At 41.8% G+C, this 25,552-nt stretch overlaps 1 protein-coding gene across 5 annotated transcripts in view; it reads left to right on the plus strand.

Annotated features, from left to right (window-relative positions):
• The window catches only part of gstcd (glutathione S-transferase, C-terminal domain containing), a 165,250-nt gene that overhangs the window by 31,504 nt on the left and 108,194 nt on the right, over positions 1 to 25,552 (plus strand). The window lies entirely within an intron of this gene.

Below are 25,552 nucleotides of genomic sequence, written 5' to 3' on the forward strand. Positions count from 1 at the left end.
TTTGCTGTGCTACGATAACAAAGATCATTGTGAGGACTATGAATTTTTGATGTAGTCAGGGACCTTATGACAACTTTCCTCCTCCCTGGCCCAGATAAATCCAAGGCACAAAATTTCAATTGTCTAATTTTACCTGTGCCCAACTGTATGCATTCCTATAAATGGTCTAAGTAAAAAAAATTTAAATGCCATAGACTTAGTAGATGTGAAGAGTTACCTAAAGTACTTTCTTGTATGGGTGAGATGGGCAGAAAGGTCTGAATATTAATTCTCCTTTAAGCAGAAAGAGAACCATTACTTTTTAATCCACTTTTAAAATCCATTTCTAAGTCCAATTCTTTACATGCTAAAATGTTTAGATGTTGCTCTTGCTTTGGCACAGTTCCTTATTTTACTATGGAGGACTTTAATTTATGCACGATAGGCTGAAGTGTATAAGATTCACAGACACAAGAGAAGCAAATGAACGGCCTTGCCAAGCCTCCTTCTCTGGTGGACATCTCAATGCTCCATTTTCCTGAGGTCCCTTGTTTGCTCACCATTCTCAAGTATCTTTTCACCCTGTGACCTGGTATTCATTTGTAAAATGTCAGTGATCTGCGGAGTGCTTATGGCATTTGAAGTGCGAAACCTCTAAACCTGTTGCACTGCACTTGTGGGTCATGCTTCACATTCACTGACCACGTAAAACGGATTGATTTACAAATGTACAACAGAAGCACATCAACGACCTGCGGTTTCCTGTTAGTCTGATCATTTCTAGCTGTGGCCTTATTCCTCCTTGGTGTGATTGCCTGAATATCGCAATAGTAGATAAACAGAGCACTCTGTAGGGAACTGTAGACTCCAGAATTAATTCCCTCTGTTGTTAAGAACTAGTAATTCATGAGAAGCAGTGTGATGAAAGAGCTGTTAAGGTCATCTGCATAAGTACAATGAAACCCTGTTATCATAGTTTACCCCATTGAGCATTCTGTTAATACCGCATTTGAATAAATTTTGTAGATTAAGTCGCTGAATAACATTTTATAATGTGGGCTTTGCTTCACAACTCATATAAAGTCAAAAATACAAAATAAATACTATCAAAGGCAATAGTTCATTTCCAGAATACAAATTTAATCAATTTTAGCTTACACCATGCTTTGCCTGCTGTTTCATGCCTGAATGTTTTGTTAGTGTATTAAAGTTATATTAACACTGAATGTGTTTTTGTCATTAAATGTGATTAAATTAATTGTTGCTGATTTTCTGGAGGATTACATGATATCTCACATGACTGGGAGAATCTTGAATGGAGCTATTAAGCTTTGACATCATGGATGGAAGATGAATACTTGTTCTGCATTCCTTCATTTGATTGTGCACTGATTGCAGCAGTTATGGATACATGATTGCAGTGCTTAATATATAAACTGCACCCATGATGCAATAAAATAGAGGCATTTTTGAGTAGCTGCAACAAAGAGTTGCTATCCTAGATGGATTTTAAAATGACTCATTTCTCTATTCAATGAAAAGTTAAATAAGGTAACTATGTTCTAAGATCCAAAAGTAGTTACTTTTAATTCTTTCTGTATGTACATTTATTTTCTGTCTCCAGCACCAGCAGGTACAATCAATACAATTGTCAATTCTCTACTTTGCCAAAATCAATGTGTGTTTATTGCCAAGGATAGTCTAGGTCAAAATAGATGGAAACCCTTTCCCTTTTGGTGAGTGTTTGTTGTTTTTATCTTAATTGCCATCAGAATGAAATGTGACAGGTTGTTGATGTAGAGCTTTACATGTAACCTTACTAACAGCAACATAGCTCAACAGCGATTGTTTAGCACCTCTTTACGGCTCTAAACTTCATTCATGCAGCTTTACCTTTTACCCTTTTAAAGGGGAATTTGAATGAAGAGCATCTGCCTTGCTTCCAGGCGATATGTACTTTTTCTTTTTTTTTCCAGTTTTGCTCTTATTTCTTTGCTTTCCCTTGCCTCAACTCTCCCAAAGACAATTACTTAGCTGGGATATATAATTCCTTGGGAGCTGACATCTGACAAGTGGCAATTTAAAAAAATATTTTTTTAAAAATGCAGTGCCTGGCCTTCAAGGTTTACATCTGCTAGGTTAAGTCTTGACATCTGTTTCACTGATTTTACAAAGTCACAGATATTTGTAAACTAGCCTGTTGGCTTGATTCTTGCAGTTCCCTATATTTAAAAAAAAGCTTGCATTATATATAACAACTTGCATTTATATAGCAAATTTAAAGTAAAAAAAAGTCAAAGGTGCTTCACAGAGATGTAATAAAAAAAAATGTAGCCCACTCTTAGAATGTTCAGAAGCACTTTATGTTCTTTCTGGTGTGGAATGCACAACAAGATTCCGTAATTAGCTAAGAAGATAAATACCCAGTTAAACTGTGTTTGTACTGTTTGTTGATCTGGGTTGTAACCTCTAAGCTCCCCAGTGTTGGATTTGGAGGGTACCTCTGGACAATTGCCTTCTGCAGGGAACCATCTGAAAATACGGTTTAAACTTTGGATGGTTCCACCAGGGTTACACCAATAGTGGTATGTTTTTGTCTGCACTATATATATAAGATTAGATTGAATTAGCAAGGTCATCCAATCACTCCATTCTGACTTACCTCATCTCTTTTATTCTTTCAAACCTTGGTACTTTTCACTGGGGTTTAACATTTTACCTTGACTTTTCAATTAAAAAAAATATAATGCTGCCTCTTGCAATTTTAATAGTTCGACACTCCAATCTTCTTGGAGAATAACACTGCAAATCTTTCAGGACAATAATTTAATAACACACTCTGTGATTTAAAAGTAATGCAATAATTGGATGTGCATTAGACAAAGTAGGTATCAGAGGCAAAACCTTCAAGTTACAGGGCTGAAATCAGCAGATATTTTTGGCAAGTTCTTCTATCTAATTTTCTCTTTATTTCTTTCCGTGAGCTGGTGATTCATGTCAGGGCTATGACTCCAGGGCCATAGGCAGTTTTCTGGCACGTTGACCAAGGGGTCTTATGTGAGTAGGGAGAGATACTGCCAGAAGGCTAAATATTCCATTGGGAGTGGACTGAGCCCAATTTTGTCTTCACCCAGTATCAGCACAAACACAGCAACTTCTGGATATGGATCAGTAGTGAGAACCTTGGATCTTCTACCCAGCCTAAGGACACTGAGTCCAAATATGGTGTCCCTACGTCCTTCCTGATTGCACACAGACTTTGTGACCAATCTTGGAACCTTCCTGGTGCATATAGCCTTGTACAACACGGTGCTACCAGAATGTACTTCCTTCATTCTTTAAACTGCTGTTCACAAGCACCAAGGGCTGACTGACCTACTGCCCGGTAGTTTCCCTTCCCTGTGAGATGCTTACCATGTGAGTAGTAATTGTCTCTGCCAACAACCAACAGCTGTGTTCTCTGAGCCATGGCAAAAAAGATTACACAAGTGTGGAATTCTGTCTTTACTGAGACCGGACCTCAGCATCGCACAGGCCAACCGTTTGCAAGTGAGAGAATCACACTGCTTGCTGTTGGTGTTTTGTCCATTGTAACCAAAGGAAATGGCTGCCGCTGCACTGAAACCTGCTTGGCGTACTGAACACATGTTAATAATTTCCCCACGGCCAAGGGAGAAATTTACTAAAACGGGGGCAGATTTTCTCAAATCTGCTACATCTAAGTGCAGGCTATTGACTGCTGGTGAAGATCACCTTGCCCTAATGATCACAAAGGTCACAGGTTAAATTACCAGTTGGTACTTATCCAATTGTATCAACCAGAGCTCATAAACGCACAGTATAATCTACATTCCCAGATTGCCAGCAACTGTTGCAGCTGAATTGCTGTAGTAGTTAAACTTAAGTCCACTGGGTAATGTTCATAATGAATAGCACTTCATGTTGGGCTATCTAGAATAGACAGCAGTTGGATCATGCTATTCTATTTATATATATTTTTTAATCTTCAATATTCAATATAGTCATAATATGTATATATAAATGACCCTCATTAAGCAATGCTGCCAAAGTTAGGCACATGCTGTTCAATGAATTAGAATTGAGCATGCTGAAAAGCAATTTAATCACAGAAGGTGATTTTTAACAGATCGTGGAATCGTTTGAGTTTATAGCAATTTTCAAAAAGAGGAATGCATTATGTTTGACTCATAGGACCAAATGAAGACATGCTGTCAAATGAAAACTCGGAGAAGAATCCAAACAAATGGGGAGATCAGCAAACTAATGCAACAGGTTTTACCTCAGTGACTGTGAAAGATTAGTATTCTGGGTATCGCGCAAATCTCATAGAGCATTTTATGTGGTATATTGATGGTAGACAGTGAAGCCAGTGTCAACTACAACATGAACATGAGAAAAGATTGGAGAAGTTGGGACTGTTTTCCTTGGAGAGGAGAAGGCTAAGTGGAGACTTGATAAAAGTTTTCAAAATCATGAGGAGTCTAGACAGAGTAGATAGGGAGAAACTGTTTTCCCGCCCGTAAACAGATTGAGAACCAGAGGGCATAGTTTTAAAGTGCTTTGCGAAAGAAGCAAATGCGAGGTGAGAAAAAATATTTTCACACAGCGAGTGAAATGCACTGCGTGGTGGAGGCAGGTTCGACTGAGGCATTCAAGAGGGTATTGGATGATTATTTAAATAGAAACAATATGTAGGATTACGGGGTAAACACAGGAAATTGGCACTAAGTTAAAATGCTCAGAGAGCCGGTACAGACACGATGGACTGAATGGCCTCTTTCCACACTGTAACAATTCTGTGATCCTGTGATAATTTTCAAGAACTCTATTAAATCACCTCGCAACCATCTGAGCTCTGAGGAGACCAACCTCAGCTTCCCTGATCTCTCCACATAAACTGAAGTCACTTCATCTTGGTAACAATGACGTGTCATTCATCTGGACCCTTTCTATCGCCTGGACGACCTTCCTAAAGTGTGGTGCTCAGAACTGGACACAGTACTCCTGTTGAAGCCTAACCAGCGATTTTATAAAAGTCAAAGCTCAGTAGTAGCTGTAAAGCTGAAGTGGTGTAAACCTACTTCCTCAAGGATGCCTCACAACTACTCCCCGAAATTCAATTTGGAACTTTTTTGTGAATTTGAAATTGTTCCATGAGCCTACCCAAAACTGGACTACTAATCGAAGATTACTATTCATTTTGACAGTTACATTATTTTGTTTGTTCTAGTTCTATCATTAGATTTGTTATATTATACATTAAGAAATTAAGATAACATTTCAACCACTATGATTTTAAAATACTCTTGTTAAATTAATTATTGTGTTTATATTTTGAGAATATTCACAACTGTTTTGAAGAGTACATCAAGTATTTCAAAGAAAACACAAACGTCTAAAAGTCTTATAATTAATTATTGCAATGGTTAGACTTCATGAGGTATCACATATTGGAAAAGGCCCCAGGCAGTCAGATGATTAGCCATTCAAAATCCTCTGTAAAGGTGTGGCACCTCCAACATCAGTCGCTAAATAATGTTTTTGATTCTTTTTCAAGATTGCATGGAACAGGAGCTGGTTCGGGTTTGTTCTGCTGTGTTATTTGATGCTTTCATGATGAAATCCCATGCTAATTTGACAATGATAGGCTTGTTTAGATTGCGGCCCCCGGGATACTGAAATAATCTGAGCACCTCAAAAAATAAACAGAAATAAAAATAAATGTGCTTCTTTCTTGATAAGTACCACACACCTTGCACCTCAATGATTCAGTGGATTAACCTTTCCCTCCATATATAACTTCCCAACCCATATTCGTTGCTACACCCTTCACCTTCTCATCGTATGTGACCTTGCTTCCTCCATCACATCGATCACAGACAAAGCCAATCTCTGATTGGTTCCTTGTACAATTCCCCACTTGCATCCTCCTTCCACCTATCAGCCCTACTTCCTTCTGTGGCTGTTGGAGGTGCCACACCTTTACAGAGGATTTTGAATGGCTAATCATCTGACTGCCTGGGGCCTTTTCCAATATGTGATACCTCATGAAGTCTAACGATTGCTATAATTAATTATGTTGTGGGGAGGGAAAAAACACTCCGAATGCACTTACAAATACCCTTTCAAAATCTGAACTGTGTTGGTCTTTGGTCCTCCATTTACCATGACATTTCTGCAGCTACCTATCTGCTCAACTATGCCCTCACCACCTTTCCTGCCCAACCCACATGAAAACCATTGCTCTCTCTCCCTCTGGTCATGAACTCAGTACAACCCTCATCTCCACACCCTTAAGCCCAAGGACCACAGACTTGAGTGGATATGTTGGACAATGGTTTTGCCATTTACTGCCAGACCTGGTTAGACCACACAAAGCACTACTGGGTCCTGCTCTCCAGGATCATCCTGAAATGTAAAGATAAGTCCCAATTTCTTTTTCCTACTGCAAACCATCTTCTTAAACCCCTTTGCCATGTCTCCTTTGCCCTCATCACCAATAAGTGCGAGGAGCTCATGTACTTCTTTTCATTAAGGTTGTGACCATCCAATCAGCTGCTTGTCACTTCCCACACTTACATTCCCTCACTGGGCCATATTTTAATTAGGATACCCCCAGCCCTAGCCTTGAACTTTTTCTAGTTTCTTACCTATCTCCCTCCTGTCCTCTCCAAGCTTACCTTGTCTGTGAGATTCACCACCTGTCCTTTTGACCTCATTCCCACTAAACTGATGACTACTCAATTGCCTTTCCTGACTTCCATGTGTTAGCTGATGTTACTGGCTATCTCTCCACAGGTATTGTCCCTTTCTCCTTCAAATCTGCTATCATCACCCTCTTTTCAACAAAATAACCCTTGACCCTTTAGTCCTTGAAAACTTTTGTTCCACCTCCAATCTCCTTTTCCTTTCCAAAGTCCTTGAAAATGCTGTAGCCTCCCAAAATACATGCCCATCTTTCCCAGAACTCCATGTTTGAATCCCCCCATTAGGCTTCAGGTCCTGCCACAGTACCAAAACAGATCGTATCAAAGTCATAAACAGCACCTTCTGTGACTGTGACAAAAGAAAATTATTCCTCCTCTTCCTTTTCAAACCGCATGAAACCTTTGATGCAGTTGAATACACCATCCTCCCCCAATGCATCTCTATTTCTGCTCAGCTGGTTGGGACTGCGCTCGGGTGGTTCCATTCTTATTTATCCACTTGCAGCCAGGAAATCATCTGCAATGGCTTCTTTTCCCAGTTTTGCTCAGTTACCTCTGGTGTTGCCCAAGGATCTATCCTTGGCCCTTCCTATCTGCAAATCACTCCTCAACAACATTATCCTGAAACACAGCGTCCATTTCCACATGTATGCTGACAACACCCAGCTCTGCCTCACCACCACCTCTTTTGGCCCCTTCACTGGCTCTAAGTTGTTAGATTGCTTAGCTGTCAGACTGGTTGAGCAGAAATTTCTTCCAAATAAATATTGAAAAGACCATTGTCTTTGACCCCTGCCACAAACTCTGTTCCTTAGCCATTGACTCCATACCTCTCCCTGGCAGCTGTCTGAGGCTGAACAGGACTGATTGCAACCTTGGCGGCATATTTGTCCCTAATAAATGTTCGAATCAGACATCTGCATCATATCTAAGACTGCCTACTTCCACCTCATTAACATTGCCCGACTCTGTGCCTGCCTGACCTGATCTGCTGCTGAAGACTTCATGCATGCCTACTGACTTGACCATTTCCATGTACTTCTGGCTTCCAAATTCTATTTTCTGGAAACTTTTTATTATCCAAAACTGTGCCTTAACTCGCACCAACTCCTGCTTACCTATCATCATTGTGTTTGTTGAACCAAACTGGAACCTAGTTAAGCAATGCCTTAATTTTAGAATTCTCATTCTTGTTTTCAAATCTCTCCATGACATTGCCCCTCCCAATCTCTGCAAAGCCCTCCCATCCTACAGCCCTCTGAGGTTGCTGCACCCTTCCAAATTCTAGACTATTGCAAATCCCCATTTCTATCGCTCTACGATTGCTGTCAGTGAGTTCTGCTAATCTCTCCCTAAACCTCTCCTGCTCTCTCTCTCTTCGTCTAAGATGTTCCTTAAAACCTAGTTCTTTGACCAAGCTTTAGGTTAGCCGTCCTAATATGTATGTGGTTCTTTGTCACATTTAGTTTGATAACATTCCTGTGAAGTGCTTTGGGATACTGTAGCACAATAAAGGTGCTGTATAGATGCAGGTTGTTGCATTGAACATGAAGTGAAAGAGGCACAATGGAGCTTATGGGGTAATTGCACGATCACAGCAGGTACAGCAAAGCGCGAGTTGGAGTTAGAACTGACTCTCCAATCTGCATTCCCTGTATCCACAGCTCCCTGATGTAATTTATTTATCTTAAGTTCTGATTTCTTATGATCTGGAATGCACTACCTGAAAGGATGATGCAAGCAAAGTCAACAGTAACTTTCAAAATGGAAATAGATATCTTGTTAAAAACAAAAAATTTGTAGAGCTGTGGGGAAATTGAGGGGACTGGGACTAACTAAATAACTCTTAGAAGGGGCTAGCAAAGACACGATGGCCTGAATGGCCTCCTATGCTGTTAGATTCTCATCCAACCCCTAATAGGACAATACAGTGAATTTTGCTTCTGTTTCACGTATGTCAGGGCTTGCAGTGAGCATGCGTGAGATTATCGGTACATTATTTCATAGCATTAAGTTATGATTACATTTCAGTCAGCCTTGGTATGTGGTTTTACACAATGGATCGGGTAAGGGTTACTGCTTCCTTGATGGTGCTAAACCTCTTGATATCATTCCTGTGTTAATTGGAAATTATTCTGCTCATAGGCAAGTGTTCCCATGAGAGGCAACTTCACTTCTCACCTTTCTCTCCATGGAAGTGTGTGCTGGAGCCTTCCTTATCTCACTCACTGGCTGCAATTTTAGCCACTTCTATTACAAAACCGTGACTGAGGTGTTCATGAGCTTCCAGTTATTATCAACAACTAAATCTCCAATATGATGACATCCTTCTTTGTTGACCCACCTTATGTACTGACTGGAAAGGTTTGCCAATTCATGGGCAGATTTTGTACTCTGATCTGCTGCCCCCCCCCGCCACAATTAGGGACTGGATTGAGATTACCTAAACAACCTGTAGAGTCCTTTAGAGCTAGCAGAGAGAAGAGACTTTCAGGCACTGGAAAAACTTGAGCTTTTCAGGGTGGGAGGGATATGTCTGAGCAGTGTTCTTCTTAAGGTTTGCAAGATAATTAAGGGTATGGAAAATGCAAACAGAGAATATTACCTTAAATTAACTTGTAAGAGTAGGCCAAGGTGAAACAGGTTCAAATTAGCAAAAGGTAAATTTAAAACTGATATAAGAAAGTTCTTCACACATAGAGCGACCAACACTTGGAATGGACTCCCGGAGAAAATTGTGGAGGAGCAAACCCTGGAATCATTTAAGAAACAGTTGGGTGATGCAATGAGTGGATTCATGAATGGGTCATGTGAGGAAGAGCCCTCAGCACAACACATTTGTATTTTCATGTATTGGGGCATTGAGAGGGTTTCAGAGAGGCCCCAGATGTACTTGGGATCAAGCCTTGATCTCAAATATAAAAGAACAGTGTAACAACTCACTCTGCCACCTAAGTCAATAAATGTTCCTATTCCTGTGGTAATGCATGACATGAGGGCCTGACCCAGTGGCTTACATCATGCTGAAGATTTGTGTTCCATCAAATTTTCCCATACTAGCTATAAGGATGCTTCTAATCTTCAGAGCAAAAGGCAAAGCAAATTATTCAGCTGCTGCAATAAGCTCTGTTTTGGGTGCACTACAACAAAAGCACATCTAATTTAATAACCTGAAGCATGAAGATTGTGGAATGATCTTGAGAGGTTTTTTTTTGTGATGATAATGCAAATACTAAGACATGGCCTAAAGTTTATTTAATGATTCCAGAAATATGAAAGCTCCTACCAGCGCACAAGATTTTAAAATATGAAATTTTGAATGTAAGATGGTGCTTGAGACACATTTCTGTGAGGACACAAGTGTCATGTCTGAAAACCATTTTTATTTGGAATTATATATCATTTACAGCACAGAAACAGTTTGGTCCAACAAGTCTACACCAGTTTTTATGCTCCAATGAACTTCCTCCCACTGTAGTCACTTCATCCTGTCCTAACTTATCGTTCTAATCCTTTCACCATTGTATACTTATTTAGGTACATCAATGCTATTTGCCGCAACCGCTCCAATATTCCAATATGTAGTGATTTATTAATGACTATCTTATATGCATGGTTGATAGTTTTAAACAGCACCACAAATGGAAATCTGCCGAAACCTTTTATAATTTTAAAGGCTACTATCAAGTCACCTCCATCTCTTTTCTGGAGAAAAGAACCCATTTACTACTACCTTCTCCCAAATTCCCCCATTTCTTGATGTCCTTTCCCAGTTCTCAGTTTATTGGTCCGCTCTCCATTACTGGTACACTTCTCCAATTTCACAATCTACAGGTGCTGTCTCTCAAACACTGGTGCTCTCTTCCAATTCCCTCTTTTACTGGTGCCCTTTCCCTATTACCCCAATTGCTGGTGTGCTCCCAGTTCCCCAGTTGTTGGTGTCATCCGCCAATTCTCTATTTGTCTTATAATAGAATTAAAATGATTGTATTGATTAAAAACCCTTTTTTAGAAAAAAGTCAGTGAAGCAATTGTTTAACTGGGCGAAGGTTTCTCACAAAAGAACAGAGGTTACTTTCTGATGTTTTTACATGTCACTGAAGACCAATGTGATTGCTGTCGATAACTTATAAGCTATTGAAATAGAATTGGAAGTCTGCAGTTGTTCACAAAGTCTGGTTGTCAACTCACAGTTCTAGTAATTCATTTGGCATAAGAAAGTGATTGATATGAGTGCCTCCTTGACCTACTGTGGTGTTTAAGACATTTATGAACTCAAAGTTTACAAACGCAGTAGTGACAAAAGACTCAGAGAAGTGCTAAAACACCTGTCTTGTAAAGTAACTTCAGAACAATGTAGGAGAGAGTTCTGCAAGGACATGCTAAAAGGCAGCACAACTGTACAACTCTGACTTCAGCCTGTAAATAAAATGTGTTGTTCAGTGTGTTACATACACCTTGTGCTCAGGTGCACTGTAATAGCATTGTTACAGATTACATATCCACCTGTGTATGATCATGCGCAGACTGTGTTAATGTCTCACAGCAAAGCCTGGCTTCCAATTCTCTTAGACCCCCCCTTGTTATTGAGCCAAGACCCCACACTGTTGAGTGGTAGTCGGCTAGCAGCTTCCACCTCAAATTTAAAAAAAAAACACGCACGGGCATCTTCCACTCGTCAAAATGAAGTTTGGGACCTGGAACATTAGGACCCTCATGGACAATCCCAATTGTTTAGTGACAATAGTGACATAACTCAAGAACTCAGGGGTCTCAATATCAATATTTCCTCCCTAAGTGAGACATGATGGAGAAGGCCAACTGAAGGAACAAGACTGTGGGCACACATTTTTCTGGAAGAGCCTTTGCCATCAAAAATGAGCTTGTCTGGCATCTCAGTGACTCACCCACTGGCATATATGAACACCTCATGACTATCCTGCCCACCCTAATGAGAAATCAGCACACCACTGTCATCAAGGCCTATGTTCCTACATTTAAGACAACAGCTGAGGCCAAGGAGTGATTTTACACCGACCTTAAGCAATCCCTAGTCCCAGTCCCACCAGGCAACAAACTGATTCTCCTCCAGAAATTTCAGCACCATAGTCGGGAAGAACACAAATCTCTGGAAGGGTGTAATAGTTAAGGAAGGAGTAGGGAAGGCAACCTCCAATGGAGTCCTCCTCCTGCCGAAATGCCTAGAGCATGAACCTGTCAAAACAAACACCCTTATCTGACCTATCATCTCCATCAGCCTGATCCCCAAATAGCAGAGATAACAGAAGTTATGCCGCAAGAAAATTAACATTGAAGGCCTCAAAGATCCCACCAAGGTGAGTCTCAGTCTCAGCGCCTCATTGCCAACCTCTCAACGTCCAGCCACGAGGAGCTGCAGTGTGCCTATATTGCTTGGTTGACCCTAAAGTCCACCACAACAATCACCTGCTTAGAGGTCCTTGGTCTATCTACCAGGAAACATCGTAACTGGTTTGACAAAAGCAACCAAAAGATACAAAGTGTAACTGCAAAGTTTTTGCAGACTGTCAATTTCACCATGCTTCAAGGGAAAGGCAACGGTTCTACGGGTGGCTGAAGGCAGCAGTACAGCTTAAAACCTGTGACTTAAAGAACAGGTGGATAGCAAGAATCCAACAACTTGTGGACACCAATGACATGCGCTGTTTTGTCAGTGCTGTCAAGACTATCTTTGGTCCAAGCATTCAACGGCCCACCCCGCTGAGAGCCAAGTATGGAGGGGAGCTCATCAGGGACAGGGTGGCAGTCAGTGCTCAATTGAGAGACGTTTTGCAGAACTCCTCAATTGAGACTCTGTCTATGACTTGAATGTCTTCGCCTCCATTCCTCGGTACCCCTTCCGGCTCAGTCTTGGCGCACCTCCTTTTCAGAGGGAAGTTGCAAAACCCATTCGACAGCTGAAAAACAACTAGGCCTCTGGAGCAGATGGAACCCCCTGCCAAAATTCTGAAACACTGTGGATATCTACCTATGGCAACCTCTATCCATTATCTGGGAAGAGGAGTGCATGCTGGGGAATCTCCGGGATGCTGTGATCATGACTATATTCAAGAAGGGAGACAAGTTGTCCTGTTGCCTGCCACAGGTAAGATCATTGCAAGGATGCTCCTTAAACGCCTCCTCCCAGTAGCCGAAGAGTTCCTATCAAAGTCGCAGTGTGGTTTTCGCCCATCAAGAGGCACCATAGACACGAAAAATCCAAGAAAAGTGTAAGGAACCACACCAATCAATGAACATGGCTTTTCTTGAACTCACGAAAGCCTTTGACCCTGTCAATGTGAAGACTTATGGAGTATGCTCCTCAAATTTGGCTGCCTTGAGAAGTTTGTCACCATCATGCGCCTACTCCACGATGGCATGCAAGCCATGATCCTCACCCATGGAACTGCCACAGACCCTATCCCTGTCTCAATGAAGATCTGAGTCAGACAGTGTTGTATCATTGCTCCAACCTTCTTCTCTATTTTCTTCGCTGCAATACTGCACCTCACTTCCAGCAAATTGCCCATAGGTGGAGAGATAATTTACAGAACAGATGGAAACTTCAACCTAGACTGCCTTCAATCCAAAAACAAAATCACTCCAACCTCAGTAATTTAGCTCTGGTAGGCAGTCGATGCTTGTGTGTATACTTATTCCGGAGCTGAGTTCCAGATCATTGTCAACTCCTTCTCTGACGCATATGAGAAAATGAGCCTTTCACTAAACATCCAGAGAACCAAGGCCCTCTTCCAGCCAGCTCCCACAGGATAACACCTCCTACTCAACCGTCCACGCTGCCACCTCACAATCCCTGTCGGTTAATATCAACGTGAGACTCTAGAAAATGTGACCATTTTCTATATCTTGGAAGCCTCCTCTTAACGAAAGCAGTCATGGACAATAAAATTATCATTGCCTCCAATATGACAGCTCAGCCCTTGGCTGATGGAGGAAAAGAATATTTGAGGGCCAGGAGCTCAAACCCGAGAGGGACTGAGGTAATGGTTTGCTGTGCTGCAGTGATCCCTGTGCTCCTGTATGCTTTGGAGACTTGGACAACCTAAAGCAGGCACCTCAAAGCACAGGAGAAGCACCAACAACAGCGCCTCTGCAAGATCTTCCAAATTCGATGGTAAGAAAGGCGATCTAACTGCAGTGTCCTCTCCCAAGCCAATGCCCAGCATTGAGGCGCGAATCACTCAAAACCAGCTCCGCTGGGTAGGACACGTCATGCATAAGCCTGACTCCAGACTCCTGAAGCAACTGTTCTACTTGAAACTCAGTCGCAACAGGAGACTCCTAGGCAGACAGCAAAAATGCTTTAGGGATGTCCTCAAAGCATTCCTGAAGAGATCAAACCTCCCTGCTGACTCATGGGAGCCCCTGGTTTGCAACTGACCAAAATGTAGAAGGTTTATTTGGGAAGGCACCAAACACATCAAGAGGCTTCGTCAGAAGCATGCAGAGGTAAATTCGAGACGTTGGAGAGAATGCATAAACCTCCAAACATCTCATCTTCCTGGCATTTCAAGCACCACCTGCCCTGCATACGGGCTAATTCTGTAGGTCGCACATTGGACTTATCAGTCTTCTCGGAACCCATTGAACCGAGTGAAAAGAAGTCATCCTTTGCCTAAGAAGAAGATGACCAATGTGATTCCAATGTGTCTGTGCCCATACTATGAGTGAATTGGCTACCATGTTTGGTACATAATGGTGATTGCAGCTGAAAACCAATAGGCTGGAATGATTTTGAGATGGTGGTCAGAGATATGATTAGACACCATTAAATGCAGATGCTTTTTATAACCCTATCACCAAGGGACATAAAAGACCTTTAAAAGTGATGGTAGCAGACCCCTTACCCACTGTGTCATGTTTTTCAATGGACCATCTCAAATCACTCCCCTATTGCAGCTTAAATTTCAGATCCAAAATTTAATGGCACATAGTCTACATATCTAAACAATAAATCAGATTAGGATTTTTTAAGCTTTTTTAGATGGAAATAACCAGATTTACTTAGGTTAACAACTGAGAATTTCAGATTGGAATCCCAATTCCACAGACACAGTGGTAAATTATATGATACAGATGTTGGCTAAATCCTTTTCAGCACAAGCATTGAGAGGACATTTTAAGTTCAAGATCAAGAATTAGTAACACCCAAACTCAGATAATAATGGTTTCTTACGTAATGTTAGGGTTGTAAAATTTTCAATCCAAACCAGGCCAGTGGGTCAATAGGGAAAATCTTTCGATCCATACTGCTAAGGAGCTGTGCTCAAAGGGAACGTGGGTCTGAAATAGAGCTACAATAGTGGAGAAGCTATTCTCAGTCCTATTGGTCTGGATTTTAATTGTCAGTGGAAAGGTATTGTGGTGAGTCAATTTCTGCTGACTGATGGCAGAATATGACCAAGGTGATTTTAATAGGTGGGTATCATATAAATCCCTCCGACCAATTTCTTACCCATTCCCACCGGGAAGTCATTGGGAATGGATGGAAAAGTATGCAGTCTGGAGGCCACTTGTTGATGCCCAGTTAGGTTGTGGGCTGGGGCATCACACAATTGGGAAAGAGGGTCTCCATAACAAAGGAGATCTTAACTTTTCTTATCGGGCCCAGAGAAGCATTCCTAATTGGACCTCTTCCATAGGGGAGGCAGTGGTGTAGTGGTATTGACACCGGACTAGTAATCCAGAGACCCAGTTTAATGCCCTGGGATGGTGGAATTTGAATTCAATAAAATATCTGGAATTAAAAATTTAATGATAACCATGAAATCATTGTTGATTGTCGTGAAAACCCACCTGGTTCACTAATTCCCCTTAGGGAAGAAAATCTGCCATCCTTACCTGGTTTGGCCTACATGTGACTCCAGACCACCAGCAATGTGATTGACTCTTAACTACCCTCTGAAATAACCTAGCAAGCCATTCAGTTGTAACAAACCACCAAAAACAAGTCTAAAAGGAATAAAACCGGGCGGACACTACTGACCGAGCTGACCGATTCCTAAAGGACATAGCTGCTAGACTGAGTCTGTGGCAGTTGGTGAGGGAACACAACAATAGGGAAAAACATACTTGACCTCATCCTCACTAACTTGCCTGCCACAGATGCATCTGTCCATGACAGTATCGGGAGGAGTGACCACGGCACAGTCCTTGTGGAGACGAAGTCCGGTCTTCACATTGAGGGTACCCTCCATCGTGTTGTGTAGCACTCAAACTGTGCTAAATGGGATAGATTTTGAACAGATCAAGCAACTCAAGACTGGGCAACTATGAGGTACTGTGGGCCATCAGCAGCAGCAGAATTGTACGTGAACACAATCTGTAACCTCATAGCCTGGCATATCCCCCACTCTGCCATTACCACCAAGCCAGGGAATCAATTCTGGTTCAATGAAAAGCAGGAGGGCGTGCCAAGAGCAGCACCAGGCATATCTAAAAGTGACGTGTCAACCTGGTAAAGCTACAACTCGGGACTACTTGGGTGCCAAATAGCATAAGCAGCAAGTTATAGAGCAATTTCACAACCAGTGGATCAGATCTAATCTCTGCAGTCCTGCTACATCCAGTCATGAATGGCAGTGGACAATTAAACAACTCACTGGAGGAGGAGGCCCCACAACTATCCCCATTCTCAATGATGGGGGAGCCCAGCGTGTTAGTGCAAAAGGTAAGGCTGAACCATTTGCAACAATCTTCAGCCAGAAGGGCCGAGTGGATGATGCTTCTCGGCCTCCTGCGGAGGTCCCCAGCATCACAGATGCCAGTCTTCAGCCAATTCGATTCACTCCATGTGATATCAAGAAACGGCTGAAAGCACTAGATACTGCAAAGGCTATGGGTTCTGATATTCTGGCAATAGCACTGAAGACTTGTGCTCCAGAACTTGCTGCGCCCCTAGCCAAGCTGTGCTCCAGTACAGCTACAACACTGACATCTACAGGGCAATGTGGAAAATTACTCAGATATGTCCTGTACACAAAAATCAGGACAAATCCAACCCAGCCAATTAAGTCTCTTCTTGATCATCAGTAAAGTGATGGAAGGTGGTATCAACAGTGCTATCAAGTGGCACTTGCTTAGCAATAACCTGCTCACTGACACTCAGTTTGTGTTCTGCCAGGGCCACTCAGCTCCTGACCTCATTACAGCCTTGGTTCAAACATGTACAAAAAGACCTGAATTCCAGTGGTGAGATGAGAGTGACTGCCCTTGACAACAAAGCAGCATTTGACTGAGCGTGGCGTCAGGAAGCCTTAGCAAAACTGGAGTAAATGGGGATCGGGGGAAAACCCTCCACTGATTGGAGTCATACCTAGCACAAAGGAAGATGGTAATTGGAGGTCAATCATCTCAGTTCCAGGACATCACTGCAGGAGTTCCTCAGCGTAGTGTCCTCGGCCCAACCATCTTCAGCAGCTTCATCAATGACCTTCTTTCCGTTGTAAAGTCAGAAGTGGAGATGTTCGCTGATGACTGCACAATGTTCAGCACCATTCACGACTGCTTAGATACTGAAGCAGTCTATGTTCAAATGCAGGCTTGGGCTGACGTGTGGCAAGTGACATTCGCGCCACACAGGTGCCAGGTAATGACCATCTCCAACAAGAGAGAATCCAACCATTACCCCTCGACATTCAATAGCATTACCGTTGCTGAATCCCCCACTATCAACATCCTGGGGGCTATCATTGACCAGAAACTGAACTGGACTAACCATATAAATAATATGGCTACAAGAACCAGTCAGAAGCTAGGAATCCTGCACTGAGTAACTCACCTCCTGACTTCCCAAAGCCTGTCCACCATCAACAAGACACAAGTCAGGAGTGTGATGGAATACCTTCCACTTGTCTGGATGAGTGCAGCTCCAACAACACTCCAGAGGCTTGACACCATCCAGGACAAAGCATACCACTTGATTGGCACCACATCCACAAACATTCACTTCCTCCACCACTGACGCACTGTGGCAGCAGTGTGTACCATCTACAAGACGCACTGCTGAAACTCACCAAGGCTCCTTAGACAGCCCCTTCCAACCCCACAATCGCTACCACCAAGAAGTCAAGGGTAGCAGGGGCATGGGAGCACCACCACCTGGAAGTTCCCCCTCCAAGCCACTCACCATCTTGACTTTGAAATATATTATCGTTCCTTCACTGTCTCTGGGTCAGAATCCTGGAACTCCCTTCCTAACTGCACTGTGGGTATACCTACACCACATGGACTGCAGCGGTTCAAGAAGGCAGCTCACCACCACCTTCTCAAGGGCAATTAGGGGTGGGTAATAAATGCTGGCCTAGCCAGTGACGCCTACATCCCATGAATGAATGAAAAGAAATATAATGATTATTTTACATTGCAACAGGAAGGAAGAATTTTTGTTTGTGAAACACACTAGAAATATGCCAAAGTGCTTCATATGCAATAATTTACTGTGAAGTACAGTTATTACTGTTATGTAGGCAAGCAAGGCAGCTATATTGGACAAAATATCACAGTACCATATTATCCAGCTTGTAAACAAAAATATAGTGAGGAATTTACTCAGTTTTATTTTGATCCGCAGACGACTCTGTTTTCACCTCTCCTGAGAATGCAGCACGCGCTCAGCAATTCTTTAGTACACTGATCGAGATATGATAATGTCTGACAATGAACAGTCCTGAGACTTTAACATATCTACTTAGATGTTCAATGCTGCAACTCTCAGACTGCTTACGTGCTGCGTTCAGCTTCCTTATATCAGTTGCTTCTTAAAATTAAATTGAGGCTAAAGCAGAAGATTTAGAGGAAATTAAAAAATTGACTTTTTACATAAATAAAGATGAAGTTGAAAAAGTCTTTTCAATGGTATTGATGGAAAGATGATGTGAACAGACAATGACAAACTAAACACAATTTGAAGATCGCTCTCACAGTCTTGGTATGGTAGATATACACGACCTCTGTTTTAGTTAATGAGCTTTTATGGTCAGGGTCAAAGGTTCGGTGGGAGCAATGTCCATTCAGGGGTCTGCGTAGATGTTAAAGAACTCCTCCCAAATAGGTTTATTGCTGCTGTTAATAAAGTGGCACAGATGGTGCTAAACTGCTTCTGTAGTGTTGCAGAAGGTTCTCAGTTTACTGGAATGTACAGAATCAAAACTTATCTTAGTTTCATATTTCTTGATTTTGAAGGGGAAAGAAAATATGCACCTTCAGCTTGACAAATTCCTACATTCACAGTGCATGATCCACTATTGACATTCAGGTTCAATTCCTATTGCCTTTTTCTCACATAATGCTTCATAAATGTCTCGCCTTGAGTGACTTGTAGGCATTAGTAAAGAGTTTCTGACATTAGTTGGGGGAATAAGATTTGGTCATAAAGATGGGCGATTTAGCCATAGGACAAAAGCTACGCTGAATTTTGGTTCACAATGTGATGGTGACGCAGGCCCTTTTAAACTTTACTCTTTTTAATAGTTCATATCCTAGAGACCGTATAAGAAAGTGACAAGCTCAATCGGTGACATTTCTTGAAGTGACAAAGCTTTGGTCATCTTATACTGCAGCATACCCAATAATACTGTCGGGAATTGCTGTCCTGAATGGTTTGGAAAAATGCTTAGTAAAATAACCCTAACGTTCAGTGGCTAATTGTAGATTCACCTGTTAGCGACACCCCACTCAGCAATTTGACAGAGACTGAATACATAGATGGAAGGTGTTTGACAACTGGGATGTTGGGAAACTCGGAGGGTGTATTGTCCCTTGGGCTATAATGAAAGGGAACCTGGAATGTTATTGGTGGAGGCTTGAAGCAGATTGCTCATGTCTTGCAGCTGCAGGTGGTGAGTGGAACAGGAATGGTGAAAAATGAGATGTTAAGGTGCCTTTTGACAAAAATCTCAAGAAAGAATTTTCATTGGGATCTGAAAACGTGGTGAGAGGGGTTGTTAGGCTACTGTAGTGTAATGGTTATCACATTTGAATAGCAACCCAGAGGCCATGAACTCACATCCAAGAATAAATATTAAGTGTAAGAAATATTAAATGTAAGTATTCTTGAGTGCTCTCTCTGATCAGTCATTTACTGATTCTTTTTAAATTCTTTCAACTTGAGCATTCATCAATTGCAAATCATTATGGATATTACCACCTTCTTGGCTTCTTACAGATGCCAGTTTTGCTTCATATACTTCGAACTCTGAGTCACAAAGTTGTGGGCTCAAGCCCCACTTTTGCATCTGAGCACTTATTCTAGGTTGTCACTCTAGTGCAGTACTGAGGAAATGCTACATTGTCAGAGTTCTTTTGGATGAAATGTCAAGCTGAAATCTTCTCTGCCCTCTCAGGTGGGTGTAATAGATTGCATAGCGCTATTTGAAGAAAAGCAGTAGAGTTCTCCCCAGTGCCCCGGCCAATATTTATCCCTTAACCAAAGTCAATAAAACAGACAATCCTAGTCATTTGCCTTATTGCTGTTTGTGGGAGCTTGAAGTATGCAAATCAGCTACATCACAAAGTGAACTACACTTCAAAAATACTTTGTTAGCCGTGAAACACTTTGGGGGTGTTTTGAGGTTTTGAAAGATGCAATATAAATGTAAGTTCTTTCTTTCTTCGGAGGATTTGTTTTGTTAATATCCATTCTGTTGACCTGGGAGTGTTTAGGGATGTGTGAAGTCTGCAGAATGTACTATACATGTAGGAGCTGCTACTTCATTAATTTCATCCAGTCTTTACCCAGCAATTGATGGGAAACCTGTAAAGTAATGGAGTCAAGCTGCTGGGAAAATATCTAAAAGCCTAATTGGGTAGAGCAAGATGTATACAGCATCTAATTGAGAACAGTTTTTCTGACCTAACTGTTGTCCCAAATCAGAAGTTTAACTTCCTGTCATGATTATATTTAGACTTTGCTTTAATTTGGTTTGGTTTTAGGTGTTGTGTGGTGTTTTTGTTGTCTCTTCTTCTTAAGTCTGAAGCCAAATAAACTGGAGCAATTAGAGTACAGCAGTCTGTGTTGAAGCCATACAGGAGAATGACCAGAGGACAACATCTGTATTAGCTTCAGAAACGAATAAATGTCTGGATGTTTTTCTGAGCTTGGATGGTTCGGGCACATCTACCAGCTAATGTAATTATCAGAACCATGAGAAATGATCACAGAATAGTCAGCCTAACACAGTACTCTGTTTCTGAATGTGACAACATTCATAAATAGTGAGACACAATTTTGCAATCTTTCATGACTGGAACACCAAGAAATATTTGAATGAATAAAAAATTACCAACTAGATAGTTCCTTCACATCACCACATGTTTATACCATATTTATATTGCAGCCAATCCTTGGAGCCAGTGATTTTTTTTTTGTTCATTCATGGGATGTGGGCATCACTGCCTAGGCTAGCATTTATTGCCCCATCCCTAATTGCCTTTCAGAAGGTGGTGGTGAGCTGCCTTCTTAAACCACTGCAGTCCTTGTGATGGTAAAGATCAGTGGCTTGCAAACGTTTTTGATTGAATGACTTCTTTACAAATGGATTAATAATCACAGATCCTACCTCATCTAAATTATACTATGTAATATTCATAATATGGAAATGCTGCATATAAAGAGCATTTTAATAATTTTTTTAGGTAACAGGCATTTTCTTCCAGCTATCAGTAAGATGGGCATGTCTGTTTCTCCCTGTCTATCTTGGCAGGAACACAGCGAGGGTAGGAGACTACAGAGAGCACCAAGGGAGCATGGAGATAGCAGGAGCATAGGGAGAGCAGAGATGGGGGTGGAGTAGAGTGCACTGATACGGTCACATGAGCAGGGGGGAGCAGGGACATGGGGTGCCGAGTATGTTGCGGGCTGCCAATCACTTGCTTACACCAGACTATGGCGACCTGAGGAAATTGCCCACATTGCCTACCCATAAGGCCAACTTTGAGTTGCCTTGTTGCCATGAGGGCCCCTTGAAGGTGTCTGCAGGCCCCAATTTGAGAACCACTGTTACAGATGAGGTGTTGTGTTTGCTTCCGGAAGTTGGGAACTTACAAGGCGTTTTTGTTTTCTATTTCCAAAGGTAACATACCAATGAGTAGTAATTATACATGGCAACTGCTCAAGATGATTCACTACTAATTTCTAGTCCCAGGCAGGCTGAACTGTCAGCCCGTCATCACAAGTCTACAGCATGATTTTAACATTGCTGATGTCAAAGGACCTTGTCCCAACTGCAACTGCATGGCCAGAATGGGAAAATTCAAATGGGACTTTAGAGCATAACTTTCCAAGCTGGGGTCTGTGGACAGTAGGAGGGAAATGACGAGTCTCAGGGAGTCCAGGAAGTCATCAGCTTTTCTGCCTGGTGTTGAGCTCATAGGACATTGAAAACACAGGTGGGTAAATTCTGAACTTGCTGCCCAGGCATAGGATGATGTGGATTGGCAAACAAAAATTGATGATTTCCACAATGTCTGACTGATCTGCAATAGTCATCTTACACCAGGCAGCAAGTTGAACATCTAGAATTGCACACATTTCTATATTTCTGTTGCTCAGTGATAATCAAAAGCAGGTTTTCTGCAGTGATCGCAATGTTTTCTTCAGGTAGTTAATACTATCAATCACAAATGAGGACAGGAGTACCATGTGAGGATGTCAATATTTGAATACTCTGCCCTATACAGGAAACTGAAAGCTGCTGTTTTAAGCTGTTACAGTTATTCCAGGATCTCAGCATCCAACCCAAAGACATAAAATAATGTTTTCTGGTATGAGGTTGCTCAATGAAAGTGTAAGGCTAGTTTGACGTCCCCGTCCCAATCCCTAAAGCTTTCAATAGGGCTGTTACGGATACTTGCTGATCTGCAGTGCCACAGAAAGTCTTTGTGCATGGTTACTCAACCGGGTAGGATTTCTACTGAAGGTAAAGTTTTGAGTTTTCAAAAGGCTGTCACTCATAATTTTATAATGATCAGTTTTCATCAAATGGAAAAGTACTTTCTTCAAAGACTGTACTTCCCTTTTAGGCAGAATGGATTAATAGCATGTGGATTCTAATAGTGAGTTCTCATATTTAAGGTCGGGATAAACACATTTTCGGGGTCTCAGGGCATCAAGGAATACAGGGAGCAGCCGGTAAAGTGGAGCTGCAGATCAGGCATGATTGTGTTGAATGGCAGAGCAGGCTCAGTGGGCTCTATGGTCTATTCCTGCTCCAATCCCTTGTGTTATGAAGCTAGTTACTAGTCTTGACAAGCCTTTGGGGAAGTTAGTAAAAGATGGAAAATTATTTCGCCCTCACCTTTCAGTGGAAAAGTGCTTGTCTTTGACACTGTGCCACTCCCTGACTCTCTGGATTCACTGCCTATTTCAGGAATTTACTTCATAGGAAATGTCAGAAGCCAATTCTGTTTCCAAACAGCATGAGTACATTGCACCATTACACAAACCTTCATCTATTCCTGTGTCTGTCATTCTTTTGTTCTTCTCTGTGACTTTGACCTAATTTGTGCCTTGTATGTTCAGCCTCTATTATCTCTGCCAAAAACCTGTGCATGTTGTTGGAATTGTTTAAATCTTATTGATGTAGCATCCTTCACAACTCAGGCTGTCCCAAAATGCCTCACAACCAGTGAGGTACTTTTTAAGTCACTTTTATAACTCATATTACTGCAGTAAGATTGGCAGCAGCTTTCTACCTGAAATTTCTGTTTAGTCTTAACTATGCTGGGAATGATCGTAAGCTGAAGCAAAATTTAAAAATAGTTCCGCTTTTGACTCAGTTCTTCGTTTAATTCCAAATTATTTAACGTTTCCAAAAGTGCAGGGGAAACATTAAGAGAAAAATGGGTAATACTTTGGTTGTGAATCTTCCATAGAATGCAAAACGTATACCCGCTTCTCTCTTTTCTGAATAAACCATGCATGCCCATCATTGTCTTTTTGCTTCACGTTTCCAACCTTTGCAGTTTTTCTTTTCAGTTCTGTAGAAAAATTATATTGCAATGTAGTAATTGCAGCAGCAACCATTAGTAGCTTGAAGCTTCTCTTCAGTGTTGTATTTGCTGAGGGAAAATCAGCAAGCTGCCCAATATTCCGGAGAAAACTGATTTTTCGCGGCTCCAAATCCTGTTGTTTAAATAAGGCACACTAGAAGAGTTTTGTCCTACAAAATGTTTACATTGTTTTCCTTCAGTAGAAAGTGCACAAATCTCATCAAGAAAAATGTTCATTTCATGTGAAAGATCAGATTAATGATTTTTTTAGGTAGTGGATAGTATACAGGATCCCTAACATCTGCTTTAAGATTTTAAGTGACCACAACTCTTACACCTAATCCCATAATCTTACCGATATAGATCCTGATATATCAGTGGAGTCATCAGAATAGTATTTGTGTTACTTAGACCACCTGATTGCATGGTAACTGATACTTCAGAAAAAAAATTATTAAACTTTTTTCAAACAGCTTGAAGAAGTTTGAGACACAATTTTGCAGTATTGAAGGTCAATAGACATCATGATGATTTCAAACTATCAAAAGACTGAGTCTTTCTTTGGCTGCTTATAAGCATTGATAGCTTTCAGCCAGGCTTCAGAGATGGCATATTGCCTGATTCCTGCTATGAATCCTTGTATGTCCCATTGTATGCTAACCCTACTTAATCACTCTTTTGGAAAAACTCAGCAGGTCTGGCAGCATCGGCGGAGAAGAAAAGAGTTGACGTTTCGAGTCCTCATGACCCTTTGACAGAACTTGCGTTCGAGTCCAAGAAAGAGCTGAAATATAAGCTGGTTTAAGGTGTGTGTGTGGGGGGCGGAGAGATAGAGAGACAAAGAGGTGGAGGGGGGGGTGGGGGTGTGTGGTTGTAGAGACAAACAAGCAGTGATAGAAGCAGATCATCAAAAGATGTCAACGACAATAGTACAATAGAACACATAGGTGTTAAAATTAAAGTTGGTGACATTATCTAAACGAATGTGCTAATTAAGAATGGATGGTAGGGCACTCAAGGTATAGCTCTAGTGGGTTTTTTTTTATATATATATAATGGAAATAGGTGGGAAAAAGAAAATCTTTATAATTTATTGGGAAAAAAAAGGGGAAGGGGGAAACAGAAAGGGGGTGGGGATAGGGGAGGGAGCTTACGACCTAAAGTTGTTGAATTCAATATTCAGTCCAGAAGGCTGTAAAGTCCCTAGTCGGAAGATGAGGTGTTGTTCCTCCAGTTTGCGTTGGGCTTCACTGGAACAATGCAGCAAGCCAAGGACAGACATGTGGGCAAGAGAGCAGGGTGGAGTGTTGAAATGGCAAGCGACAGGGAGGTTTGGGTCATTCTTGCGGACAGACCGCAGGTGTTCTGCAAAGCGGTCACCCAGTTTACGTTTGGTCTCTCCAATGTAGAGGAGACCACATTGGGAGCAACGGATGCAGTAGACTAAGTTGGGGGAAATGCAAGTGAAATGCTGCTTCACTTGAAAGGAGTGTTTGGGTCCTTGGACGGTGAGGAGAGAGGAAGTGAAGGGGCAGGTATTGCATTTTTTGCGTGGGCATGGGGTTGTGCCATAGGAGGGGGTTGAGGAGTAGGGGGTGATGGAGGAGTGGACCAGGGTGTCCCGGAGGGAGCGATCCCTACGGAATGCCGATAAGGGGGGTGAAGGGAAGATGTGTTTGGTGGTGGCATCATGCTGGAGTTGGTGGAAATGGCGGAGGATGATCCTTTGAATGCGGAGGCTGGTGGGGTGATAAGTGAGGACAAGGGGGACCCTATCATGTTTCTGGGAGGGAGGAGAAGGCGTGAGGGCGGATGCG

The sequence above is a fragment of the Carcharodon carcharias genome, chromosome 1, assembly GCF_017639515.1.
Source record: "Carcharodon carcharias isolate sCarCar2 chromosome 1, sCarCar2.pri, whole genome shotgun sequence".
NCBI classification, from domain to species: domain Eukaryota; kingdom Metazoa; phylum Chordata; class Chondrichthyes; order Lamniformes; family Lamnidae; genus Carcharodon; species Carcharodon carcharias.